This window comes from Chrysemys picta, chromosome 2 (assembly GCF_011386835.1).
Source record: "Chrysemys picta bellii isolate R12L10 chromosome 2, ASM1138683v2, whole genome shotgun sequence".
NCBI lineage: Eukaryota > Metazoa > Chordata > Testudines > Emydidae > Chrysemys > Chrysemys picta.
Genome location: NC_088792.1, coordinates 93362560 through 93380834, shown reverse-complemented (window position 1 = coordinate 93380834; position 18275 = coordinate 93362560). Strand labels below are relative to the sequence as shown.

Sequence of the window (18275 nt, the reverse complement as noted above, 5' to 3'; positions counted from 1 at the left end):
CCTTCAAGATCATAGACTCAATAACCAAAGGTGTAATCCACAGAAGGGAGAAAACCATTAATCTAAAAGTTCTAAAGAAGAATATGTTTTTAAAGGCAGAACATCCACCATGCAGGATTTTGCCTATTTTCAAAAGACCAGCAGGATATAGACAACTGAATAGAAGTCACAAGGGAAACAACTTCTATTTACAAAAACTTCTCCTGCACAAGACTTAACAGATTTGTTTTATGAGAGACGAAGACATCCATCCTCCCCAAGGCAGGATACCCAGACAAGGAGAGAATACTTAGGAGCTAACTACAAATAAAAAGTTGCTTTGCCTTTTAGATATTTTATTTTCCACTCCCATGTTTATGTTTCTGCCTTTAACATTAGCAGATCCTCACTTTCCAAAGACAAATTAAGAATCATAACCAAATTTAAGAAATGAGCAATTGTATACATTAGGAACAAAGCTTTTAATATATACATTAACATACGTGTTGCCTTACACCATTTAGTGAAAATATTTAAGAAAGTTACTAGACAATGTTTACAAGTACATGACAAATTTCCAAGTATCCTTCAATATGAACTAGACAGCTAGCTCCTGGGAGTTTAAGTGGCAATGCCAACATGAAATACAATCTGATAATATTTATTAAGACAGCAATATCAGAGGTGTAGCCAGAAACAAGAGAAACAAGAGCTCTCCCTATACCTCTTATTAGGTATGAAACAGCGTGAGATGTACATGCACCTGAAAGTTAAGTTGACAAATTCATCTCCTCTCCCCCGAGCACAATAGTTAAGCTGACTGAACTCCCAGGGCAGATGCGGCTATGTTAACAAGAATTTTTCTGTCAACCTAGCGATCACTGTTTGAGAGATGGATTACTATTATTGATGGAAACCCCCCTTCCATTGCTGCAGAAATCATAAGTATTGCCACTGTTAAAGGTCCATCAAACAAAACAACTGAATTAGAAGGAATATGCCTGAAGTTTCAGTTTAAGAAAGGTAAACGGGTGTATTAAAAAAAAAAGTAAAAACGTATGGTAAGTCTGCACTTAAAACTCTCCAGCTGTGCTGCTGCAGTTTTTCAGTGTAAACACTCACTACAGAGATGGGAGAGGTTCTCCTATTGCTGTACTTAATCCATCTCAGAGATGCAGTACCTAGTATGATCTACACTGGGAGTTAGGTCAGCATAGCTGTGTGTCTCAGGCTTATGGATTTTTCACATCCTGAAAGACGTAGTTATGCTAATATAAGTTTTCAGTATACATCAGACCTTATTTTATTATAGGTAGAACTAGTGAAGTATTCAGTGTAATATGTGAGTTTACTGGGAAATTAATTTTATATAGCAGGTATGCCATAAATAAATACTGCGCATGAAAGAAGGCTAGCATTATTCCCAAAATATTCTAGAAACTTTAAAAATTGCAGGAGAGGAAAAAAAGAATGAAAACATCAATTCTAGTGTGCCAACTTAAATTTAGAGTTGGCATCACTGAGTGCAGTATTTCCACCTTTTTGTTGGAGTAATGATTTCATAACTTTCCTTTTCTGTGATATTGGGAGGTCTCAAGCTCATGACTGGGGGAGTGCTAAGAGCTCAAACTTTTCCAATCACATGCCAATTAGAGGATCTCTACAGTAATTTCAGTTTACTGAGTTGAGAGCTCTGCAGATTTTTTTTTTTTAAAATCTCCTTTCTAGAAACAATTTTATAGTATAGCTGCAAAAATTCTGGCTGTCTACCGCTATCAAATCAACAGACAGCCTTATTCTTCTGAAAATAAAAGGTATTTTACACACAAAAAATAGAGGTTGCTGTCTTAATTTCTCACTGCATATTTGTTAAGGTACCTTCACAGAACTGAAGTTCTATAGCTAAGGATATGTATTATAATATCCTAGTTTTTAAGTATAATGAGATCTGTGAGTTAAAGTATTTAATCATTCAGGGGAAAACAAAGTTCTAAAAAGATAAATGAAATTTTATGCACAATACTAAAGAGGAACTTCACATTCACTAAACTTGTTCTGTAGATTCCCTTCCAAAAGAACAAGATTAACAGTAGAGGATAACTTGGAAAGAGACCGAGGAAGGGGTAGAAGGAAAGGAAATGATTCTGCACTCGCCTGAGACACTAGTGCAGGGGTCGGCAACCTTTCAGAAGTGGTGTGCCGAGTCTTCACTTATTCATTTATTCACTCTGATTTCACATGCCAGTAATACATTTTATCGTTTTTAGAAGGTCTCTTTCTACAAGTCTAAAATATAACTATACTATTGTTGTATGTAAAGTAAATAAGGTTTTTAAAATGTTTAAGAAGCTTCATTTAAAATTAAATTAAAATGCAGAGCCCCCGGACCGGTGGTCAGGACCCGGGCAGTGTGAGCTGTGAAAATCAGCTCGCTTGCCATAGGTTGCCTACCCCTTGTGACGTTATTGACATAAACTGGGACCATATAGATCATTGTTGCAACCAAGGTCCTGTAGTGGCACCCAAATCTTGTATAAAGGGGGTCAAATGGGGTGTCTAGGACAAGGTTATGGTTTACTGGTTATGATTATGCTGTCTATATGTATGTATCAGTTTTGTAGTCGAAGTTATGAATATTGGCTCTATACTGTCTGTATGGCAAACTTATGCTATGCTTCTGGGTGACATCCCAGACAAGCTGAGATTAGCTCTGCCTAGCCTGCTTGATGGCCCATTAAGGACCATCAGCTATACAATGGACCCATTGAGAGAAGGCAGATACGCCTTGTACCTCAGCAAAGTATGCAGGGACTGGCCCATGTGACTCCAGACTCCATTTTTGCTGTAATTTTCCACAGTAAGAACAAAGAGGTGATCTTACACCTGGAAAAGACTATATAAGGCTGATGCCTGATCTCCATCTTGTCTTCAATCCTGCTTCTTACCTCTGGAGGGACTTTGCTACAAACTGAAGCTCTGAACAAAGGACTGAGGACCCATCCCAGCGGGGGATGTATTCCAGAGACTTGATTTGAACCTGCAGTTTATTCCATCGCTGCTGCAAGCCTGAACCAAGAACTTTGCCATTACTGTATGTAATTGATTCCATTTAACCAATTCTAACTCTCATCTCTATCTTTTTCCTTTTATGAATAAACCTTTAGATTTTAGATTCCAAAGGATTGGCAGTAGCGTGATTTGTGGGTAAGGTCTGACTTGTACATTGACCTGGGTCTGGGGCTTGGTCCTTTGGGATCGAGAGAACCGTTTTCTTTTACTGGGGTATTGGTTTTTATAACCATTTGTCCCCATAACGTGTGGCACTGGTGGTAATACTGGGTAACTGGAGTGTCTAAGGAGATTGCTTGTGAGACTTGCGGTTAGCCAGTGGGGTGAGACCGAAGTCTTAGTCGGGCTGGTTTGGTTTGCCTTAGAGGTGGAAAAACCCCAGCCTTGGGCTGTAACTGCCCTATTTGAGCAATTTGTCCTGAGTTGGCACTCTCAGTTGGGTTCCGCCAGAACCGCATTGTCACACCCCTGCACTAGTGCATCTATTGTTTTGGTTCAGTGAGTTAGTTTATAAAGATTTCAAGGCTGGAAAATTTAACCAGTTCTTTACTAGCCTAAGGACTAACTCCAGCTAGCAAGGAATAAAAACACCAGTGCTATCAGAGCTGCTACACCTCCTTTTCACCCCACCCCTAAGCCACGACCCCTTGCTGTACTACCTCATTTCTTTAAATTGCAACTATTTATTGCACATCAGCTTTTTATTTAACACTTTTTTTTAAAATGCTACTTCATAAGGCTGGTCAAATTACAGAAAAGTACTGGTTGAATATATTTGACAAATTCTGCTATTAACGTAATATATTTGCTGATTGTTTTGTGGTGTTCAACCAATATTAGTCTTGAGTAAAGTTTATAAATATCTGTAAAATATATTTGTGATGTATTTGACCAAGATACTTTATCCTTTGCCTTTGTAACTTTGTCTGTCTTCACTCCTTTTCCCAGTAAGATCATTATTTTTCTCCCAGAGTCTCCTCTCCCCATGCTCCCTCTTCCATTAGGGTCCACCCTTATTTTCTCTTCTATTTCCTCCTCCCAAAAAAAACTTTTCTAGAGCATACCTCTAACTTGTCCCTTCAATAGTTTCCTTCCTACCACTGGACCCAACCAAAGGCTTGGGAGTTGCAGCAGATTTCTAATCACCAGAAGGTTAAGAATTAACTACAGACTATGGAAGACAAAGCCGCTACTGCCAAATGTAAAGTCAAGCCGTTCCAGCTGCAAATATTCTTATTAGGAACCTATTCAGTGGCTCCAGTGTCCATGTCTTTCCTGGCCAGGGTGGATAAACAGAATTAAAAAAATAAATCTGGATTTATTTAAATCAGTTACTACATCTTGCTTTAAAATAAAGCTATTTAAAATTAAATTTTAAAGTATGACAATTCATGTTAAGACTTAAGTTTACTATAATTTATTAAAATCAGTTAAATTACATAATATTCAAGCAGTACATGTTTGCTGCCAAAGTTTTAAAGAAAGTCAAACCACTGAACTAGTGGGAAGTCATTAACCAACAAACCATGTGAAAGCAGGAGTTTGCTGAAGGGTTAAACCAGCTTTTGGACAGCAGTAGCCTCTTCTGCAGGTAAAGAAAATATTTTCTTCATATGTTTATTCAACTGGTTCAGTTCAATGATTTTCATTCAAAGTTAAGAAACCAACTAGGAGTTGGAAAAGGAAGAGCTTTCCTGCTTCTATCTATCAATAAAAATGAGGTGCAAAGATGAGATCTACTTCTTGTAAAATCTTGAAGATTATAGTGACCAGAAACAATCAGTTCAATTCACTAACTACAGATAATACTTCAATTATTTTTAAATGCAAAACATATTGCTACTTACACAAGAAAAAAAAAAGTATCCAGCACATTTAAGGTAGCTTTATTTAATTTGTTATTTGTTGTTTGTGCATTAATTGAAGTCCAATTTTCATCCAAATGCTGTTTCACACAATCATGGGTAAAAAATTAATTTACTGAAGAAAAGCATCATTCATCATTTTCTAAACGTAAAAATTAAGAATTTGACCAGTGTACGATAGGCTACAATTGCTTAAATAAATGTGTAGTGATAATGTATCTTCCTGGTTATCAACAAGCAGTACCAACTTATATCAACCAATGAGTATCAACCTTTCTTTAGGGCGGGAGTTCTCAGCCTTTTTCTTTCTGAGGCCCCCCCGACATGCTATAGAAACTCCACAGCCCACCTGTGCCACAACAACTGTTTTTCTGCATATAAAAACCAGGGCCAGTGTTAGGGGGTAGCAAGCAGGGCAATTGCCCAGGGCCCCTCAGACCATAGGGGGCCCTGCAAAGCTAAGTTGCTCAGGCCCTGGGTGGTGGGGTTTGGGGCCCCGGGCTGCAGTCCCATGTGGTGGGACTTCTACTTTCTGCCCTGGACCCTAGCAAGTCTAATGCCAGCCATGCTTGGCGGACCCCCAGAAACGCGCTCGCAGCCCCCACGGGAGGCCCGGGACCCCTGGTTGAGAACCACTGCTTTAGGGAAATAACTAAAAAGTACAAATGCAAAAGAAAGTTAAAGTAGACCATTTAAACCAAAGTTTTCTGCTTGCTCATTTAAAACATGATTAAAATCACTGTTTTAATTCAATCCACCCATGTACCTGGCTAGGTTTCTGATTTACTTGGAGCCCTTGAGACTAGTTGTCAAAAAAAAAAAAAAAAAAAACAAGAAAAAAAATCCCAAGCCCCCCAAAACCCTCAAACACATTGATATTTTCCAGCTTGTTGGTTTAGGAATATTTTAGCATTCTTTACAAACAATTAGAGTTGGAACATGTCTTGTGCTATTTGAAAGTTTTGAGTCCAAGCTTATACCTCTAGAATTTCTTGAGAGGAAAATTGACATGTCAGAAATTCCACATAGTCAAGAGAAAGCTACATAATAATGAAATTACTAAAGTCCAACATCTCAAACAGCTAATGAAGTCCCAGTTTTCATATGGTGTAAATTATTTCTAGTCCAGGTAATTCATGAGATATTTAGATTACAAAAGTCAAAATACCCTTTTGCTGGTACCTCAGTCTAGCTGTGCTTTTTTGGCACAAGTTCAGGATTCACACAAGTACCAGACTACAGCAAACAATATTTTTTCCTCTTGCAATAAATAGGTACACTGGACAAAAATCGTGTGTGTCCATGAGCAATAAAGAAATGGTGTAAATGTAATACAAAGTATGTGTCAAGTAAGCTTCAAGAAAACAAAATTAAATGAGCTAGCCTGGAGATTTTCAAACTGATCTATGGCACAGTTACTGAGGACCCATGGAGAGCTGTTTGGTCATGTAATGACAGCTTCTTATTTACAGCTACCAAATCATTAAAAAAAATTATAATTTTACTACTCTTCCACAGAAATGCTGATGTAATTACAAAACAGATGTTATATTATGAGGAAAACAGGGGTCCATGAAATAGCCAACATAAAATGTGGTCTGTACTAGAAAAAGTATCAATTTGGTTGAACACACCTACTATGTGAACAGTACAAAACATTAGAGTACTCAAGTTAGTACCATTCATGTGAAAACATTCCTTTACAATGTACTTACGAAATAAAAAAATCCAATTTCAACCCATTTAGTACCAGTTTTTTACACTGTACCAAGTTTTAGGCAAGCACTGGTCAAAACGATTTAAAATCAGTTTATTTAAATTAAAAATAGGTTTAATTTTTAAATATTAATTCTATTTAAAATTAAAACTGAAATTATGACAATTATGTTAAGCCCTAAACTTACTCATCTTTTAGACACTTTTAAATTAAAGAATAAAATATTTAACAGTGTATATTTGTTGCGAAGTTTTAAAGTCAAACCACTGAACTGGTGGATGTCACTGGCTAAGCACCTGGAACCAGAATTTGTTGAAGTGCTGAACCTGATTTTGATAGCAGTAGCCTCTTCTGCATATATATAGAGAATATTTTCTTCATTTCAGTTTATTCAACTATTAGTTTAATGACTAATTCATTCAAAGTTAAGAAGCCAATGGGGAGCTGAACAAGCAGAAAATCTATGAATAAAAGCTAGGTGTGAGAGGATGAGATCTACTAGTTTTAAAATCTTGAGGACCACTGTGGCCAGAAATAATCCATTCACTATTACAGATAAGGCTGCGAATCTTTCAAGGAGGTCACGAATTCCATGACTTTCCAGGACCTCTGTGACTTCTGTAGCTACAGCGGCTAACCCCAGGGCCGCCCCAGCAGCTAGGGTGGCCCCAAGCAACTGGTCCCGGGCACTGCCCCAGAGCAGTGGTCCAGGAATGGTGGCGGGGCCCCGGACCCCCCCTGGGAGCAGCAGTGGTGGCAGGACCTAGGGACGGACACACACACACACACGAGTTGCAGTGTCCACTGGAGCACCGTTCCTCCCCCTCCACCTCCCCCCCGGTAAGATTTAGTTAGGGGTATTTTTAATAAAAGTGATGGACAGGTCACTTCCTTAGACTTTCTGGTTACTGCCCATGACCGGTCTGTGACTTTTACTAAAAATACCCGTGACTAAATTGTAGCCTTAATTACAGATGTTTCCATAATTTAAAATAAGATTTAAATGTAAAATATTGATAAACATATTTGTGTCCAAAAAAATTGCCATTTAATAACTAAAATGCTTTTTGTGATTGTTTTAACTGTCTGACTATCCACCCAATTATAACTTTACACAAATAAAAAAATCAGTAATTTAAGAAATGCATCATTCACTATCACTAACAAAGTAAAAAACTGAATAAATGTAAGTTAAATAAATTGCTTAAATGTGCATAAATGTATTCTTCTAGTTAGCAAAAAAGCACCAGATTTAGTGCAAAGGCTATATTTGGTTGCAAATCATCATGCATTAATGGTTACCAACCAGTGAAAAATCAACCTTTGTTTAGAAAAATAATTAGACCAGCTGAATGCAAAACATGATTAAAATAGATGTAAATCAAAGTTTACTGCTTGTTGAGTTATCCAGAAAAGCCACTAACGGTAGTACATCATCTCTGGAGCACAGGGATACACAATGGAAGCTGCCTAGGAGCACACTGCCCTAATTAGTTCAGCTATTCACAAGTTTATATTACTGTTTTATAACCTTAAAGTTGGTCCTCCCCTGGATTTCTGGACTTTCCTTATTTATATTTTCTATTTTTAATGCCACTTCCCTTTCCATAGCATTCTCTTTTTCTAGGTTTCGATTTCTTCAATTCCGCTAGATGTCTCACTCATTTGCCCTGCCTACCTCTCTACTTGGATTTTCCTTTTGATTCCTGTATTCAACATATGAAAGTTCAAAATAAAGGCTCTTGAACTGGTATAAAAACACTGTACAGGAAACATACTATTAATTCCAAATTTTTTGCTAGAGTTCTTAGGCACATCTGACACACCCTGTACCTTCTGTTAAAGTAGTAATAATGCGTATGAAAATGTCACACCTCTGCAGATTGGCACCAATATGCAAAGATGCATTGACGCTACAAGATGAGCATCAGGAGTGCTGCTGTTTTTCTAGCATTCCTCCCTCTCTTCAATGTTACTTTAGCTATTAATCAATTAAGTAGATATAGCTAAAAAATAGGATTTCATTTTTTTCCCCAGATACAGTATGCAGGATAGTCACATCTACCCCATCTCAAAACACACTGATAAGCACATATGCTTTCAAGAGTAGTTGCAATAACATTTTAAACAGGCTTTAAGACTATCTTACTTCTAACAAACTCCGCAGATAACTTAAGTATCTTTCTAGCAAAAAGTCGTATAAATACAGATCTTTAAAAAGATGCATCAACACTTTGTCTAGCCAGTATATGCAAAGCTGTTGTGGCAGAGTTGGCTTACTGTTAGAAGCAAATTGGTTACATGGCTTTCTGTGTTTTAGATTTCTTCATCTTCTCTAATTTACAGTGGTATAAGATGCATTATAATTACTCTAAACAACTATGATTATGCAGACACTTTACAACTTTCTATTACATGTACTTCTAAAATTAGTTTTCTAGTAAGTTACAATTTAAGCCTTAAGAATCCGGGGTTTTTTTGAAGTATGCTTATCAACAGTTGCAAAATGCCCACTTGAGCCAACTCTCCTCAATTATCTTAACATTTGAATTTAATTGCTTCTGAGGGCTTATGTCAGATGACAGAGTTGAGGATAAAAACCTTACCAGACACCATCCTTAATTCACACGACAATGCAATAGCACATATGGTACACAGGATCACATACACAGATCCCTGTACTAAGTAGGAAGAACTGTGACAATTTAAGACTGGATTATCAGACCAGATTTTAGCCTCAACTCCAAATTTCTTTGCTTTTGTGGGTTCACCATATGCACAGCTATTTTTAACTTCATTAAAGATACACAACTGTTGACATTGTGAATACATACAGTGAGCAGTAAAAAGAGAAATTAAATTCAACCACATAAAAGTTACACATTACAGAAGCACAGCCTAATGAACTATATTCATGAGTTATTTTCAACCAGTTCACCCCACTTGGTCCATCTTTAATCAAATGAATCAGTTAATCTAATAATGAAGGAAAAATTAATAATGGATGTAATGTGCATGGTAAGTAGTAAATGAAATTTTGAATTCTAGTCAAATGTATTGATGAAATCCATCAACTGGCTGCTAGAACACTGATATTTTTGTTCAACTTCAGCTAATCAGAACATTTCTCTACCCTGGGGAGGGAGAAAAGAGAAAGAACATATCCTTGAAATAATTCTGTTTCAGTCCAGAAGTTTAACAGTCTTGGACATTCCCAAGACGTGAGTCCCTTTATCATAGTGTTTCCTTGAGCATTTTGCAATTATTATTTTGAGACTGCCATGTGACAATAGTTTTCCATTTGTATTCTACCCATCTGCAAGAGGCAGGAGGAGAATAGAGATGAGACAGACTATAGTAAGCATCTCTGTCTACGGTAGGTTTACTTTAGTTGACCGTCAGTTACTTTAAGTTAGCTAACATTTGTATGTGCTGGTCTGGACACCCCACAAATCACTGTGGCAGGACACAAGTTGTGTTTCTAGACTGAGTTCTGCATTTACTAAATTGTGTTAGATGGCAACGTTTTATACTCCGTGGTTAGCACTTTGTTTCAAGCTGTATTTCTTTCAATATAGAGAATATCATACTACGTGAATTGTCCTTGGGACTTTCAGAATGATGAATAATCACCAAATTTGATGGGTCAATAGACAAACTTCATAATTCAGAGCTGTGAGCTCTGGAAAGGGAAGAGAAGTTAGTCACAAGATAAAACAATTTACAGAAAAATGGAATACAATGGAAATTCTTAACACTTTAGGTCAGGGCTAGTCAATAGGTGGACCACAGGCCAAATCTGGACTGCCAGATGCTTTTGAATAGACCAGGAAATTTTTTATTTACTTACAATTATTGATATTGCAGTATAAAAAATGTTTCTCTGGAGTCTGGACCTTGACTATACATTGACCAAGAAATTTGGACCTTAACAAAAAACAATTGACTATCCCTGTTTTAGGTAAATCTGGAGATGTTCTGAGATTATGTTTTGCCACTATGATTCTAAGGGCTTGTCTACACTTACACCACTGCAGCAGTGCTATTGTAGCACTTAGTGAAGACCCTACCCATGCTAATGGGAGCACTTCCCCAAGGGGCAGGGGAGCTATGTCAATGGGAGAAGCCCTCCCGTTGACATAACACTGTCTACAGAGGTGGTAGGTCAATATACCTGTATCACTCAGGAGTATGGATTTTCCACACCCGAGCGACAGTTATATCAACTTAAGTTGGAAGTGTAGACCAAGCCTTAGAAGCTTAACAATGAAGTCTCCTTAAAAAGAGTTTCATTACAGTGTATAAGTTGATGAGCTGAGGAGAGGAGGAAAATATACACTAAGATAAAGGATAGGTGGCATTAAAAAAAATAAAACAAACTAAAGTGACAGTCTCAGTGAAGATTTTAAAAAGCAAACTCAACTTAAAGTTCCTCTTCAAATCCTTATTTGTAGGATCTATCATAATGGCCAATGAAAACTTTTGACTTTCAAGTCTGCTGTTTATACTTCATGATAATAGCTAAAGTGGTCAAAGGGCATTGGGAGTAGGCTGCTTAATGTCTTCTGGAAGAACAGGTCCACAGCTACAAACATCAAATGCAACTGCTGAATCAGGAATATACTGACAAAGATAAGAGATGTGAGTAACAGGAAACGTGCTTCAACTGACTGGTTCAGTTCTGTAAAACTAGTAGAAGGGTGAAAAAGCACTGACTTTCGAGTCAAATTCAGGATTTTAAAAATCTCATAATAAATAATCCTGTGCTGAAGAGTGTGATCAGTTCTAATCGCAACTCAGAATGGGAAAAACCTGTAAATAAGAGTACATGTGGCACCTTAGAGACTAACAAATTGATTGTAGCATAAGCTTTCGTGGGTTACAGCTCACTTCATCGGATGAATGTAGTGGAAAATACAGAAGGAAGATTTTTTTATATTATATAAAACAATTTACAGAAAAATGGAATACAATGGAAATTCTTAACACTTTAGGTCAGGGCTAGTCAATAGGTGGACCACAGGCCAAATCTGGACTGCCTACTGACCGCTATACTTACCTACATGCCTCCAGCTTTCATCCAGACCACACCACTCGATCCATTGTCTACAGCCAAGCTCTACGATACAATCGCATTTGCTCCAACCCCTCAGACAGAGACAAACACCTACACGATCTCTCCCCCCCCCCCCCCGCCACACACACACACACACACACACACACAGAGTTCCTTATCTCCTTGTCAAGTGCTGGAAATGGGCCATTTTCATTACCACTACAAACAGTTATTTTTCTCTCCCGCTGACAACAGCTCACCTTAACTGATCACTCTCCTTATAATGTGTATGGTAACATCCATTGTTTCATGTTGTGTATGTCTGTGTGTGTCTATCTTCCTTCTGTATTTTCCACTACATGCATCCGATGAAGTGAGCTGTAATCCATGAAAGCTTATGCTACAATAAATTTGTTAGTCTCTAAGGTGCCACAAGTACTCCTATTCTTTTTGCGGATACAGACTAACAAGGCTACTACTCTGAAACCTGTAAATAAGGTTAGAAGTTATTTTCAATTCATTACTCTTATCCTCTCCAGGCCTCAGATTTACATGTGAACGAAGCTGACCGACCAAACCTTAAATCAGAATCCCTTAAATCTTTCTGGAGAAGACCCCAGAATATTCCTGTGATCACCCTATTCATCCCAGGATTATAGACTGTTCTGAGAATTTAAAAGTCTGGTCACATACTCAGGACCAATGAAATGATGACACCTAATAATGACAAATTTGACTGGGGGGAAAAATAAGTCAGAACCTGTATGTGGGTTGTCCAAGCTTAGAGCAACAAACTATTTTGCTATTCCAGGCCTGTTGAAGACCGTTGTAAATTTCAATCCTGAATATCTTGTGCCTTTATTACTTTTCTGAAAATTAGAACAAACCAGGTTACTGAAAGGTCAACTACACTTTTCTAATACACATTGTTCGCTATCAAGTTTATCATTACAACAAAAGCCACTTGACCTGAACACTGCTTGACCTGAACACTTGGCTAGTTTGATGCAAGTCACCATTGATACTCTGAGTCCAAACCAACCCCCTTCTTATTTCAGGTAGTTTTTCATTGCGCCTTACAAACTTCATTCTTATCTCTCTTCTCTAGAGAGGTGAAGTGTCTGTACTGCAGCTGAAATACTTTGAACACTGGTTATTTGACAGTTTACCACTTGAAAGTGGTATTTGGTAGTGTCTTATTCAGCTTTCTAGTCTTGTTCTATAAGCGTGTCTGTGAATGTTTTCAAAATAGTCTTTTAAAAAAAAGAACTGTGTTGAAGTTCATGTCGTCAGGACTAGAAAGAGTCTGAACTCCAGTGTTGGTACACAAAAAATTTAAAACATTCCTGTCTACCCATGTATTCATTTAATGATTGGAGATTGCAACTATTTTTTAAAAGCATTTCAGTTCACAATTAGAGAGAGTGGATATCTGGGAATGCTTCAGATTCTTTTCAAATAAGCAGGTTGTCACCTGACATGAAACACAGCCCTGTTACATGTGCACACGGAAGTAAAAACCACAAGCGTGCAAGTGAACCTGCTATGACTAGCACATGATCTTAAAATGACTTACCACACTTTGTGTTTTACTAGTTTAATTCTATCCTATAATTTGTGTCATTTCTTTTTCTGAAAAGTTCTGATGGTTTAATAAATTGTCCCAGGTCCTACACTTTTTTCCCACTCTTCACAAGGACAGACTCTTCAGAAGTCTGCAGTGTTGCTGCAGCTGTGTTGGTCCCATGATGAGAGAAGGTGGGTGAGGTAACATCTTTTACTGGGACAACTTCTGTTGTTGAAAGAGACATGCTTTTAAGCTACACCTCGGAAGGTACTTTTCCTTTCCTCAGACCTGAAGACTACCTCTGTATAACTCGAAAGCTTGTCTTTCGTCACCAGAAGTGGGTCCAATACCAGATATTCCCGCACCCATATTGTCTCTCTAATATCCTTGCAAAGAACATTCGGTCATGTGCTTCACAGCACAATTTTATCAAAATCACAGATGGATATTTAGGGTCAGATCCTTAATTATATAAATAGGAATAGTGTTAGTGACTCCTTTGGAGCTATGCTGACATACAGCAACTGAATTTGGCCCATAAAATATTGTCAAAGTAAGGCGGAAGGCTAAACTTTAAACTCATCAAAAGAACCCAAACTGACTTGTTACATTCAAGCTCACAAATTATTACAAGTCTTGTTTCCAGCAATCTAAAATTAAGACACTATTACACGTGGAGTAACTTCACCCAATAAAATGTATATACACACTCCTATTTATCAAGGGATGAGTCAGGAGATATTTGCAAGAATTCTTTTTAAAAAGAACTGTCAAGGATACAAGTGTAGCAGAATTATCTGCCGCAAAGAAGATGGGCCAAGGGGTAAGTCAGCAAGAGATGAACATGGAAAAATGTGGAGAAAGGAGATGTGGAGAAAACCAAGGAAGCAGCCAGCAGCTTTAGCAAGACTGGAGCAAGGACTCTTCCCAATTGCTGGGAAATCTGCATGTTCTGAGAGAATGTTTTCTCCCTCTGCAGAATGTAAGCAAAGAGACTGAGGGGGGTCATGAAGGGAAATGGAAAAATTACTAAACAAATTAAAAGGTGACATGCATATTCTTCTAAAAAATTATTTAAGACTAAAAACTTATATAATTTCCAAGGACCTATCTGGGATACTTCTTAATGTAGATATTAGATTACAGTAGGAAGTCTGAGGTCCCAATATTTATGCTCAAACTCCCATATATTGAGCAGACTATCCAGAAGCACTGAAATGAGAAAAATTCACATTCCTGCAGCATATTGAAGGGACACCAAGATAGCGATATTAGTTTCTTTCTATTTGAGTTAGGCTATGTAGGGGAGAAGAGAAAGCAGGGCAGATGAGTGATATTCAACAAGGGCATTGAATGGATTCACAATTTAGATCAATGTGCATTGCCAACATTACACAGGGGAGAAGCTTCTGTTTACTGAATCAGAGGCACAGGTCGTATTTAAGAGGTCAACGTGGCTTTACTACAATGGAAAGGTTGGACCACAAACAGTCCCTCCATGAATATCAAACCAGGATACAGAATAATCTATTCTAAGTATGCAATTTTGTTTATTAACATTCCTTGACACTGCAAGGGGATATAAAGTTTCTATCAAATCTGCAACAAGCTTGTTTCCTAGCCCTTTAACAAATGTGACTCTACAAAATATGATTTCAGACCCATGAATGTTTGTGGGTAAAATGTGAAAGCAAAAATCAGACTGGAGTTTGGCAAAATAGGAACAAGCAGCACAAGAATGCTTCTGGTGTGCAACCAGCCAGCAAATGGCACCAACTGAAAATAAACCAATAAAAGATACCTACTGGTTAAGCATATGCTTTAAGATGTATGTTGTTTATAGACTAGTGGTTCTCACACTTTCCAGACTACTGTACCCCTTTCAGGAATCTGAAGCCCAAGCCCCACGGTTGAAGCTTGTAACTTAGCTTTGTGGGGCCCTGGGCAACTGCCCTGCTTGCCACCCCCTAATGCCAGCCCTGCACTTGCAACCCTCTTGGGGGGGGTCACAACACCCAGGTTAATTTATCTAGAGGAGTTGACGTACCCCCCTGGAAGACCTCTGCGTACCCCCAGGGGTACACATATCCTGGTGGTTCTCAAGCAGGGATACTGCATTGAGAACATAAGAATGGCCCTACTGGGTCAGACCAAAGATCCATCTAGCCCAGTATCCTGTCTTCCGACAGTGGCCAGTGCCAGGTGCCCCAGAGGGAATGAACAGAACAGGTAATCAAGCGATCCATCCCCTGTCGCTCATTCCCAGCTTCTGGCAAACAGAGGCTAGGGGCGCCATTCCTGCCCATCCTGGCTAATAGCCATTGATGGACCTATCCTCCATGAACATATCTAGCTCTTTTTTGGTCTAGTTCTGTTATGGTCTTGGCCTTCACAACATCCTCTGGCAAGACGTTCCGCAGGTTGACTGTGCATTGTGTGAAGAAATAACTCCTTTTATTTGTTTTAAACCTGCTGCCTATTAATTTAATTTGGTGACCCCAAGTTCTTGTGTTATGAGAAATAGTAAACACTTCCTTATCTACTTTCTCTACACCAGTCATGATTTTATAGACCTCAATCATATCTCCCCTTAGCAATCTCTTTTGCAAGCTGAAAAGTCCCAGTCTTATTACTCTCTCCTCATAAGGAAGCCATTTCATACCCCTAATAATTTTTGTTGGCCTTTTCTGAATCTTTCCCAATTCCAATATATCTTTTTTGAGATGGGGCGATCACATCTGCACACAGTATTCAAGATTAATCAATTTGGTATCTGAGTACCTCCCACTGATGCTTGAAACAATGTGGTTAGTCTGTCACAGATGGGGAATGGGTTTCCATTATAGCACAGACAGACAATAATATCTAGTTACTGGTAAGTTGTTCAGTTTTGAAAAAGAGAAAGGTGAAAAAAATCTTTAAAAAACAGTTTGGAAAGAATGCCTGGCCTTTAGTCATGGAGCTGTACAGTATGAAATGCCTCAACTATTCATTAGCCAAATGTGGATCAAAAAGACATTGTGGCTGTTGACATTTTTAACTGACACTGAAATAAAGCATCTGTAACCATGTATCCAAAAGGAACTGATGCCAGATTCAAATAGTTTTATCATAGCAACTAAAAGCACATTGTGTGTTCAGTAGCAACCAGTATAGACAACACATCCTCATCTAAGAGTTCACTGAACGATTCATTAGTGAGCTAGCTCAGGAAGACCATGTAGAAAAGCATATACTTACATATGGGAAAGTGGTACAGTATAAACTACTGCACTGAAGACAGCAGGTACTGTAAAGTAACTTTGCTGATGTTCAAACTACAATTTTATAGATAAAAGCATAAAACTAGTTGTGTTAAATATTGGTGCGTCTGGAGAAGAATGATAAATAACACCTAACAACATTATGTAGGGCTTTAATATTTTACGAAGTCGCTCTCTGCGACACTCCCTGAATCAGTTTTCCAATTCAAAATCTGCAAAGGGGTGAGGCAATTTATGCTGCTTCTCATGAGGCCACTGAGAATGAATGTAGTCAGAGCTGACAAGTCAAGTGGACAATGAAACAAAAACAGGTTTTTTTTTAAAAAAACATTTTCACTTGTTTTCTACCTGTACTGAAAACCAAGTGAATTACAAGTAGCTTGCTGCCAACATTTCAGTTAACTACCATTAGTTTGCACCCATTAAGGTTAGTGTCAATTTATATATTGCAAACCCATTGCTAAGAAGCCTGACAAAAAGGTATATTTAAAATATAGAAAATTGGAAATACTCTATGATCTCAAAAGTAGTAGTTATATTAAAAAAGTAGTAGTTGTATCAGTTGGGGGGAGTTTAATATCACACCCAAACTTTTAAAACCCCTTTTTCACCTTTCCCCTTACGTCATCTATAGAATATTTATATATAATACTTGCACACAGCTATATACTTCAAGTTCACTGTAGTTATCTAGAATTAGAACACAGGATACATAAATTTGTGTCCAGATGATAGGGAGTTTACCACAGATTTTTGCCTCCTTATTCTGATGAAGTGTTAGCAAGAAGAGATACTGTAGTTCACTCTTTATATACACTTCCTTACAAGTCTGATATCCGTATAAAAGTTAAAAATGCAAGTCTATTAAAGAAAGTTTTGAGAAAGCACTAAAGCCCAACTATAACATTTATAGAAAGTTACCTGCAAAGAAACACCAAGAATTGAAATCAAATCTATTTCAAGCCACACTAAAGCCAATTTTAAAAACTTTCTAAAACCAGTTTTTTTAAACTCTCCATTTTCAGATGGAATTAAGAAAAAGGTCTCTTTCCCTTGAAACTACAAAATCTAAATGAATATAATTTTCTCCTATGCTGGCTAAATACTTTCCCTTTAGGCACAGCTGTTATAGTAGATTCACTTCACTTCATTTATTTGATTTTTTTGCCTACATCTGGATGACTGAAAATGCAGGAAGTTTCCACCCACACCAAAGAAGCCTAAGAAGATAAGAGCCAAGAAAAACTAGTAACTATTGAATGAATGTGAATTAACAGTTTTTACCTAAAGGAATCTCAATCAAGGCAAGGGGACGAAGTATACAAATTAAGTCTGACATGAAGATGCAGAAAGTCTTGGCTTTTCTGTGTAAGTAGTAAACATAAGTTAAAGGACCAAATATACATGCACAGATGCCAGTGAGGTCCAGGAGATATAACTGTGGGCAGAATTAGGCTGTTTAATTATTTTGATAATTAGGCGGTATACCTAATTCTTTACTGCAGCACATATAGAAAGCGAACATGTATTCTAGTGATGCTATGAAATATAAAACCTCAGTTTAGAAAACAGTAAAAGATTACTTATTTCTTCTCTTAGGAAAATATTTTATGAATGTATTTTTAAATGCCTGTGTTATATTGTTAACTTATACCTTTTGTTTTCAGTCTTTAAATATTTCTGAACTTGAGACTGAAAGTTTGCATTAGGGTATGTCTGAGCTTTCACAGATGTAGAGATAGAGCTGCAGTGTAGGTGG

The 18275-nt window shown here is 37.7% G+C and overlaps 1 protein-coding gene and 1 long non-coding RNA gene across 5 annotated transcripts in view; one reads left to right on the top strand and one right to left on the bottom strand.

The window, feature by feature from the left end:
• Positions 1-18275, bottom strand: part of SEPTIN7 (septin 7) — a 130273-nt gene that overhangs the window by 70141 nt on the left and 41857 nt on the right. The window lies entirely within an intron of this gene.
• LOC135981959 (uncharacterized) overlaps positions 1-18275 on the top strand; it is a 59156-nt gene that overhangs the window by 9324 nt on the left and 31557 nt on the right. The window contains exon 2 of the long non-coding RNA XR_010599181.1: positions 6297-6584. This is a non-coding gene — a long non-coding RNA (uncharacterized LOC135981959). The remainder of the gene's footprint in view (positions 1-6296; positions 6585-18275) is intronic.